This window comes from Desmodus rotundus, chromosome X (assembly GCF_022682495.2).
Source record: "Desmodus rotundus isolate HL8 chromosome X, HLdesRot8A.1, whole genome shotgun sequence".
Taxonomy (NCBI): domain Eukaryota; kingdom Metazoa; phylum Chordata; class Mammalia; order Chiroptera; family Phyllostomidae; genus Desmodus; species Desmodus rotundus.
The window spans coordinates 6,870,349-6,879,711 of NC_071400.1; the positions used below are offsets into that span (position 1 = coordinate 6,870,349).

Below are 9,363 nucleotides of genomic sequence, written 5' to 3' on the forward strand. Positions count from 1 at the left end.
AGTTGCCTCAGCCTATCTCTAAGCACTCACAATAATCTCAACTTCAGTCTCACAACACCAAGTGATTGTAGAATCATTCCAGTGGGTTGTGGCAAAGACATCCAGCTGTGCACCAAAGATTGGTGCTCCTTGCCAAGAATATAAAGTTTTTGCCAGGAACCAACTGCCCAGCCAGGAAGTACATTTCCAAGAGTCCTTGCATCAGAGTTAGGCCATGGGATGGGTTTTGTGGTAATAGGAAGTGAGAGGAAATGACAGGTGTAATGTAGAAGCTGAGATAGTTAATGTGCCTTCCTCACATTCTCTTCCACTTCTCTTGCAACCTTGGGACCTGTGTGGGAGATGGTGGCATGACACAAAAGATGAAGCTGGATCTCTGAATGACAAAAGGGAGCAGAGCACCCCCACACCTGCAGACCACATTGGACTGATGTGAGCTGGCATGAAACTTTTATTACAAGCCTTTGGGATTTCAGGGTTGGTGGTGCAGCAGTCCAATACCTCAAGCCAATAGTGCAGCCTGGTGTTGTCTCCAGTAGCCTGGCTCTGAGAGGCTCTGCTCAGCAGTTTTGATCCATGTTTGATTCTTTGCAGGGCTTTTAGGCTCCCCTGTCTCCTGCTTTATGTGTTTAATGTCATCCAGAAAAAAAAAAACCCAAAAGTTGGATCCTCTCTGCCAGGTGGCGAAGAACTTGACACATGCTTCCCCAGCACTTTCACTCCTCTGAAGAACAGACGCCAGAATCAACCACCAACTATGGCGGAAGGATTTTGTGCTTTCAACCCATGTACCCCTCATGAATAAGACCCTGCAAGCTTTCTAATGTGCCTCCTTGACATAGTCTCTGAGACATTTCTTTTTTAAAAGTAGCACATCTGAGCCACTACTCGAACTCCTTTCTCAGGAGGTGGTTTGCTGCCCCTGACCCTTACAGCATACTCACCTCCAAACAAGCTGCCCAACTCCAGAGCTTTGGGTACCTGGTAGCATCCATCACAGGCTGAGTCCCTTGTTCTATCACCTGTCTCAGGCCCGTGGGTCCCACAGGCTCCAAAGTCTGCTTGGCTCTTCCAATCAATTCTATCATATCCCTTGAGGAGTACAGAGGGCTTCATCTCTCTGCAAGCAAACCAATTGCCTCTACAAATCTTGTGTCTGTGTCTGATTTCCTGAGGGAAATCTTAGGCCTGAACCAGCCTAGAAAATTCCCAGCACAAATACACTCCCAGCTCCTTAGTGAGGCAGCTATTCTCAAATGGGACCCTCCTCCAGGGACTTTGATGATGAGGTGACATCTGTCTCCACCACATTTGCCTCCTACTCAGAGGGACTCCCCAGCACCATTACTACCTGTGCTACATCCACTTTGTCTCCTCAGCCCCAGGCCCATTCCACTAACAATTCAGGGAACACAGGGGCCACTCCTGGACTCAGTTCTTCAGTATGCTTTGTTTCGGATGCAGCTAGAGTCTGAGTCACACTTCAACAATCCTGGTCCATTTCCTGACACCCCGCCCCCCCCCCCCACACACACACATACACTATGTAACCTCGTTAGTATGCCCTTTAACATCAGAAGAGTAGGCTAGTGTTGCCCTTTACTGGGGGAAAAAGTCTTACTATAACCAGCTCAATTACATGCACACAGTCCCGGACGATGTGAAGAATAAGTCTTTACTCCCAGCTCTGGTTGCCTATTGCGATGTGGAGAGTCCTCCTTCCCCCTCCCCCTCTAGGATTAGCTCCTCGGTCTGAATCAATGGCCTCAGCAGCCCTTTGTTTTCCCTCTTTCAGGACCACCCACAGAGTTGCCCTCTCTTGGTGTTTCAAGGAGCCTCTCTTCTGGGACTCCTTCTGCCCCCTCCCAAACCCAGGCTCCTTGGCCTCTTAAGCTCTCTGTCCCTCAAGATCCCATCATACTGTTGTATCTAGTTTCCCCTGAGTGGAGCTAGAAGGGGCTTCAGACCCTTGCAGGTGGAAAGGGAGATGAAGAAAAGCATTCCTCACTGGTCCAGCTTTCAGGGTCAAACAATTGCAAGGCAATCAGGCCTTTCACACTGACAAGAGTAACCACCTCTTAGCATGCCCCCCTGTGTACAATGCTGTGAAAAGAATCTCATATTCATCTTCTCCTCTCTGGGTTGAATCACTAAATGTCCCCTTCTGTTATCCCAGCTTGGTATGTTCAGGGCCCAGAAAGGGTACAGGGAAAAAAATCCTTTCTAGCCACAACTGGCAATTCCATTCATGGGATATTACTATGGGTCTCTTCACAAGTCTGCAGACTTCAACTCTGCCCCATCTCCCTCATTTATTGCATTCAATCATTCATTCACTTATTTATCAAAACTCACTGTGCCTGGCCCTATGCAAGATGTTGGGGGTATAGAAACAAATAGTTTATAGTCTCCACTCTCCAGTTCACTCCTGGAGCTCTGGGAGAAACACACAATGGAAAGAGACAAGTACAATATGCTGCCATCAGTGCTATGACAGAAAGAAACAAAGGATATTGTGGGAGCCTGGCATAGTTGGAGAGGACTTCCCAGAGGAGAGGGCACCTCTGAGAAATGAGCTGAGGCTTATAAGGTGTAGGATGCAATCCAGGCAGAAGTAACAGCTAAAGACTGGTGTGAGGCGGGGTGAGAGCAGCATGCTGCAGGCAGGCAACCCTGTGATTTAGTGTTGTTGGAACAGAGATTGCAAGGGCACAAGTGTGGCAAGACATGAGGCTGGGAAGACTGGCAGGAAGCACGCTCAGGAACACTTGGGACCAAACTAAGGAAGCCGGATTTTCACCTGGGTCCTAAAGCCCAAGGATGCTGGTCAAGAATGAAGCAATGACCAATCACTCACAACAGAGGCTGGCTGTGAACTGCCTCGTGGACCAATGGCTGGGGAGGGGAGGAGTTTCACCAAAGCTTTTGCTCTTTGTTTGACCTCAGGATTCACCTACCTATGTGGTGGGAGAAAAGATCTGCTAATAACTGAGATTAAATTTCCCAAGAGGCCAAGAGGTGAGAATGAAAATCAAATTTGTGTTGATTTAATGAAAATAAGGAAATTGGCTATATCTTGCACACCTGTGTTTGTCAGCGTAACAGAGTAAGGCAGCTACTAGAAAGAGTTGTCCTGGGCCTGTGGGTGTGTGGATGGAGGGAAGAAAAAGCAGAGTTTCTCTGTGTTTGCATGTCTGGTAAAGCTAGCTTTGATGTGGGCTAAAACGTCTGGGGACTACCCCTTCCCCCAGCTTGGTAGTACATCTGTCAATTAAATAATCAGAGTGCCCTCTGGTGGGCTGCGGGGGCCCCAGGGCTGAGGAAACCTAGAATCGATAGATTGGTGTGCCTGTTCTGGGCTAGAGGATTGGCATAACATCCTTCTGAGTTCTGGCCCACCACAGCTAGCTTCCCAACAGAGCCGGGTGGGATAGGCTGGCAGCAGAAGCAGATGATTATAATCACAGCAGATATGGGCTGTGGGATGAACTTCCCTAAGTCCATAAGCTATGAGCAGGTGGTAGTCCTCCTTGTGGGTAGAGGAATCCCTGAGGTTGCCTCCAGTGTCCTGTTATATGCCTTCTGGCTGGCTTCACACTTGGACTTGGGGAGCAGTACCAAGGGACATTTGCACCTTTTTTGAATCTCCTTTCCAACCGGGGCCACTGCATTGGTACCTGGTCAGAGAGGCAAATGCTAGAGAAGTGGCTGAGAGTGAGTTCTACCCCTTCCTTACCTATGCTAACATGGTCAAGGTACTTAACCTGTCTGTGTCTCAGCTTCCTTGTCTGCAGAATGGTGCCACTCCTTTCTGGTGACGTTGTGGAGGATTAGATAATAGGCATAATAACTTAGCACAGTGACTGGCATATAGTAAGCACCCAATCAATAATAGCTGTTGTTACGAGGGACCCTAGGCCAAGAGGGGTCCTGTGATGGGGAATGGAAGGGTCATTTTAGCAGAAAGATTGTGTGGCAAATATGGCATAATGGCTTGAGGGGAAGGGATCAAGTTTCTCTACAGCATTTGTCCCTGTGGGAATTTGGGGCCTGGGCCTGTGTGTAGTGGTCCTTCCGGTTGCCCAGGCACTGCTTTTTCTCTTTCCCTTAGTCTTAAAGGGGCAGGCCTGAATCTGGTCCTGGGAGGCTCGTCAACTGAAGACAAGACCCAGCCCATTGATGTTTCCCAGGTCCCACAATGGGAAATTACTGGAGAGTTCTGTGTCCCCAGACTGATGGGTGTCAGTCAGCAGTCTGGCTTCCTCTGGTAGTTAGAATCTGACAGTAGAATCCCTGGGAATACAGGCCTGCTTTGGGGCAGCCTGCAACGGCTCTAGGCTGTGGTGGTTGCTGCTCAAGGCCATGAACTTACAAGCCCTTCCCAGGTAGCCTTCCCAGTCATGAACTCTCCCCCCTCACACTAAGTAATCAGAACAGTAGCCCTAATGACAGCAGTGCATTTATCAAGCACCCCTTGAGAGTTATCGAGACCTGGATTCAAATCCATACACTGCCAATTTTGTAACATCTTTATTGAGATACAATTCACACACCAGACAATTTACCCAGTTAAGTATACAATTAAATGGTTTTTAGTGTGTGCACACAGTTGTACAACAATCACCACCATCAATTTTACATTTTTATCACCTCAAAAAGAAACTCCATACCCATTAGCAATCACTCCCCATTCTCACCTCAACCCCTGTTAAAGAAAACCAGAGCCAGGCAGCAGTTAAAGTGGTAAAAACAGATTTTATTCAGGAACTATTTCAATAGGGGGAAAGAGACCTCATTATAGAACTTGGCTCAGTTCCAAATACAGCAAGAACAGTGGGGATTTATAGCCAAGGAGCAGGTTGGGAAGGGGGTGGAGGTTGGTGGATGTAAAATTACTAAGAGAAAACATCAGGGATAGGGGGATCTTGCTAAACTGACCTAGCAGGATTCTTGCTGAAGGCAGGCTAGGGTAATCAGGTATCACCTGGAGCAGAGAAGGAGATAAAGAACTTGATATCAAGGCAACCAGATACTTAGGGTGATCAGATACTGAGAGTAGGGGATTCTCACTAAACTGACTTAGCAGGATTTTTGCAAAAACTGGGCTATGCAGGCTTGACAACAAGACCCATGAACAAGGCGTAGTCTAGAAAAAAGCTTAGAGGAACCTGACTAAATTTTGGTAAAGGAGAGAGTCCTTATAACCCCTCTTGCCCCTGGCAACCCCAATCTGTGTTTTGTTTCTAAAGATTTGCCTATTCTGGAAATTTCCTGCATATGTGGCCTTTTAAGTCTGGCTTCTTTCACTTAACATAATGTTTTCAAGGTTCATCCATGTTGTAACATCTATCAGTATTTCATTTCTTTTTATTGCAAAATAATATTCCATTGTATGAATGAATATTCCATGTTTTATGTATCCTTTCATCAGTTATTGGACATTTTGATTGTTTCCACTTTGGGTTACTGTGAATACTGCTGTATGAACATTTGTGTACAAGTTTTCATGGACATACACTTTCATTTCTCTTGTGTATATACCTAGGACTGGAATTGCTGGGTTATGGGGTAACTCTTTGTTGACCTGTTTGAGAAACCACCAAACTGTTTCCCATAGTTGTGGCACCTTTTACATTCCAACCAGCAGTGGATGAGGATTCCAATTTTTCCACATCCTCAGCAACACTTACTACCTGTTTTTTTTTATTATAGCCATCTTAGTATGAAGTGGTATCTCACTGTAGTTTTGATTTGCATTTCTATGGTAGCCAACACATTGAGCACTTTTTCATGTGCTTATTGACCATTTGTGAACTTTCTTTGGAAAAATTTTAATTCAAATTCTTTGTCAAGTTTTAAATTTGGTAATTTTTTTAAATTATTGAGTTTTAAGAGTATATATTCTGTATGCAAGTCCCTTATCAGATTTTCAAATATTTTCTTCCGTTCTATGTATTATCTTTTCATGTTCTTGTTGTTATACTTTGCAGCAAAACAGTGTTTAATTTTCATGAAGTTCAACTTACCTACTTTTTATTTTGTCACTTGTGCTCTCGGTGTCCTATCTAAGAAGACTTTGCCTGACCAAGGCTATGGAGATTAACTCTTAGGTTTATAATTTGTGCTCTTATATTTAGGTCAATAATCCATCTGAAGTTAATTTGTGTGTATGTTGTGAGGTAGGGGTCCAACTTCATTCTTCTGTATGTGGATTTCCAGTTGACCCAGAATTATTTGTTGAAATCACTATTCTTTCTCCCAGTGAATAATCTTGGCACTCTGTTGAAGATCAATTGACCATAAATGCAAGGGTTTGTTTCTGGACTCTCAATTCTATCCCATTGATCTTGATGACTGTCCTACCACACTACTATAATTATTGTAGCTTTTTTTTTAAAAAAAAAGATTTTATTTATTTATTTCTAGAGAGAGGGGAAGGGAAGGAGAAAGAGAAGGAGAGAAACACTGATGTGTGAGAGAATTGATACATTGATTGCCTCTCACACACCCCCAACCAGGGACCTGGCCCGCAACCCAGCCATGTGCCCTGACTGGGAATTGAACCGGTGACTTTTTGGTTCATGGGTCAGCGCCCAACCACTGAGCCACACCAGCTAGGGCTATTGTAGCTTTTTAGTAAGTTTTGAAATAAAGAAGTATGAGTCCTCCAACCTTTTTCTTTTTATTCAAGATCGTTTTCACTATTCTGAGTCCCCTGCATATGATTTTAAGGATCAGCTTGTCTAATTCTGGAACCAAAAAAAAAAAAAAAAGCCAGTAAGGACCCAGATAGGGATTGTGTGGAATCTGTAGACTAATTGGGGAATACTCTAATCTTGATATCAAGATCTCTAATTCTTGAAAGTGGAATGCCATTCTATTTGTTTACATCTTCAATTTTTTTCAGCAGTGTTTTGTAGTTTTCAGTGAACAAGTCTTACACTTCTTTTGTTAGATTTATACTAAGCATTTATACTATTATAAATAAGTAATTGTTTTTCTTAATTTCATTTCAGATGGTTTATTACAAGTGTATAGAAATACAACTATTACCCTGGCTGGTGTGGCTCAGTTGGTTGGAGCACTGTCGTAACCAAAAGGTTGCAGGTTCAATTCCTGGTCAGGGCACATGCCTAGATTGTAGGTTTGGTCCCTATTCTGGGCACATACAAGACACAACTGATTGATGTTTCTCTCTTTGTCTCTCTGTCTTTCTCTGTCTCTCTCTGTCTCTGTCTCTCTCTCTCTCATTCTCTCTATCTCTCTCGCGTGCGCCCTCCACCCCACTCTCTCTTTCCTTCTCTCTAAAATCAATAAGCATGTCCTTGGGTAAGGATAAAAAAAATTTAGGAATACCAGTATTTTTGCATCCTGAAGCTTTGCTGAACTTATTTACTAATAGTATTGTGTGTGTATTTCATAGGATTTTCTTTTTTTTTTTTTGAACTAAAAAAGAAATTTGTTTATGGAGGGCAAGAGAATGCAACCAATATAAAAATCAAAAGCTTATCTGGCTTTAATTGGCTTTTCTTTCTGTTGTCAAATGGGAGTGGGATTTTATTTGTACATTTTCTAAGGGTCCAAGTCTGCTCATGAAATCCTTAAGGAGGGGGAAGCTGTGGGGCAGAGATTCCTTAAGTGACCCATTGGGAGAACTCTTTATCAAGGAGGAAGTAGCTGCTCATCTGCCTACTTTTTTCCCTTCTTCTTCATGTGTATTACAAAATAGTCATTGCATGTGATGGTGAGCCCAGCAATTAGTGAGAAGAAGCTCTGGAAGCCTACTCAGCCATCTTGGCATTGGTCCAGGTCATTCATTATTTTGTCTACAGCCAGAGGGTCTTTTTGATTTTCCAAAAATACAGAGAACTTCTTTTCCATAAGCACTCTCAGGTCCTCCTTTGTTAAGTAGCCTTTATCCCCAGTGAATTTGTGAAATGTGAACATCATGGTTTCCACGGCATGTTCCATTTGAGACGGCATTTTGTTGATGTCTTGGCCCAAGACATGCAGGCTCTTTAGACTGGCTGAGATGTGCAGCCAGTCTATTTCATAGTATTTTCTATATACAAGATCATGTCAGCTGTAAGTAAAGACAGTTGTACTGATTTTTTACAATTTGGATACTTTTTATTTTTTATTTTTTGGTATAATTTCCCTGGCTTACACTTCCTAGAATTGGTGAGAATAGACATCCTTGTTTTGTTCCTGATCTTAGGAAAAGAGTTTTTGGTCTTTTACTATTAAGTATGATATTAGCTGTAGATTTTTCATATATGCCTTTTATTAGGTTGAGAAATTTCCCTCTATTCATGGTTTGTTTCATGTTTTCATCATGAAAGAGTGTTAAATTTTTGTGAAATACTATTTCTGCATTTATTTCTATTGAAATAATCATGTGGCTTTTTCCTTTATTCTATTAACATAGTGTATAACATTGATTGGTTTTCATATGTTGAACCAACCTTGAACTCCTGAGATAAGTCCCACTGGATCATGGTAGATGATCCTTTTTAAATGCTGCCAGAATACATTTTATTGATATTTTTGCATTGATATTCATTAAGAGATATTGGTCTATAGTTTTCTTTTGTTGTGATGCCTTGTTATCAAGGCAACACTGTCCTCACAGAATGAGTTGGGAAGTGTTCTCCAGTCTTCTACTTTTTGCAAGAGTTTACAAAGGATTAGTGTTATTTGTTGTAACATTTAGTAGAATTCACCAGTGAAGTTATCTGGATCTAGGCTTTTCTTTGTGGCTAGTTTTATTGTTGGTGTTATTAATTATCAACCTCTTCCTAAGTCTGTTTCAGCAAATTGTATCTTTCTAGAAATTTGTCCATTTTGTCTAGGCTATCTTATTTGTTGGCATGAAGTTGTCCATATATTTCCTCATAATCCTTTTTATATCTATAAGGTCAGTAATGATGTTTCCTCTTTCATTCAGAAGTAATTTGAATCCTCTTTGTTTATTTCTTGTTCAATCTAGCCAAAGGTTTGTCAATTTTGTTGATCTTTTAAAAGAACCAGCTTATGGTTTTATTGCTTTTCTCTATAGTTTGTCTACTCTCTGTTTCATTTATTTCCATTCTAACCTTTATTATTCCCTTCCTTCTCCTTACTTCAGATTTTGTTTGCTCTTTTTTTACCAGCCAGACACTGCCAATTTTCATGCTGTTTCATTCTGGCTAAGTCACGTCTCTCTCAGAACTTCAGTTCCCAGTTTGTAAAATGCTAGGGCCTGCCTCAGAGGACTGTTGGCAGCATGAAATGAGATAATGCAGATAAGGTACTTAATACTGAGCCTGGCACAGAGTCAGAGCTTAACAAATTGTACCTTCTTTGACTTTTGGTGCCAAGTCC

The 9,363-nt window shown here is 42.5% G+C and overlaps 1 pseudogene; it reads right to left on the bottom strand.

Moving 5' to 3' along the window:
* Window positions 1-7,689: 7,689 nt before the first annotated feature.
* LOC112299991 (protein S100-A10 pseudogene) lies at window positions 7,690-7,983 on the bottom strand (annotated as a pseudogene).
* Between the last annotated feature and the right edge of the window lie 1,380 nt (window positions 7,984-9,363).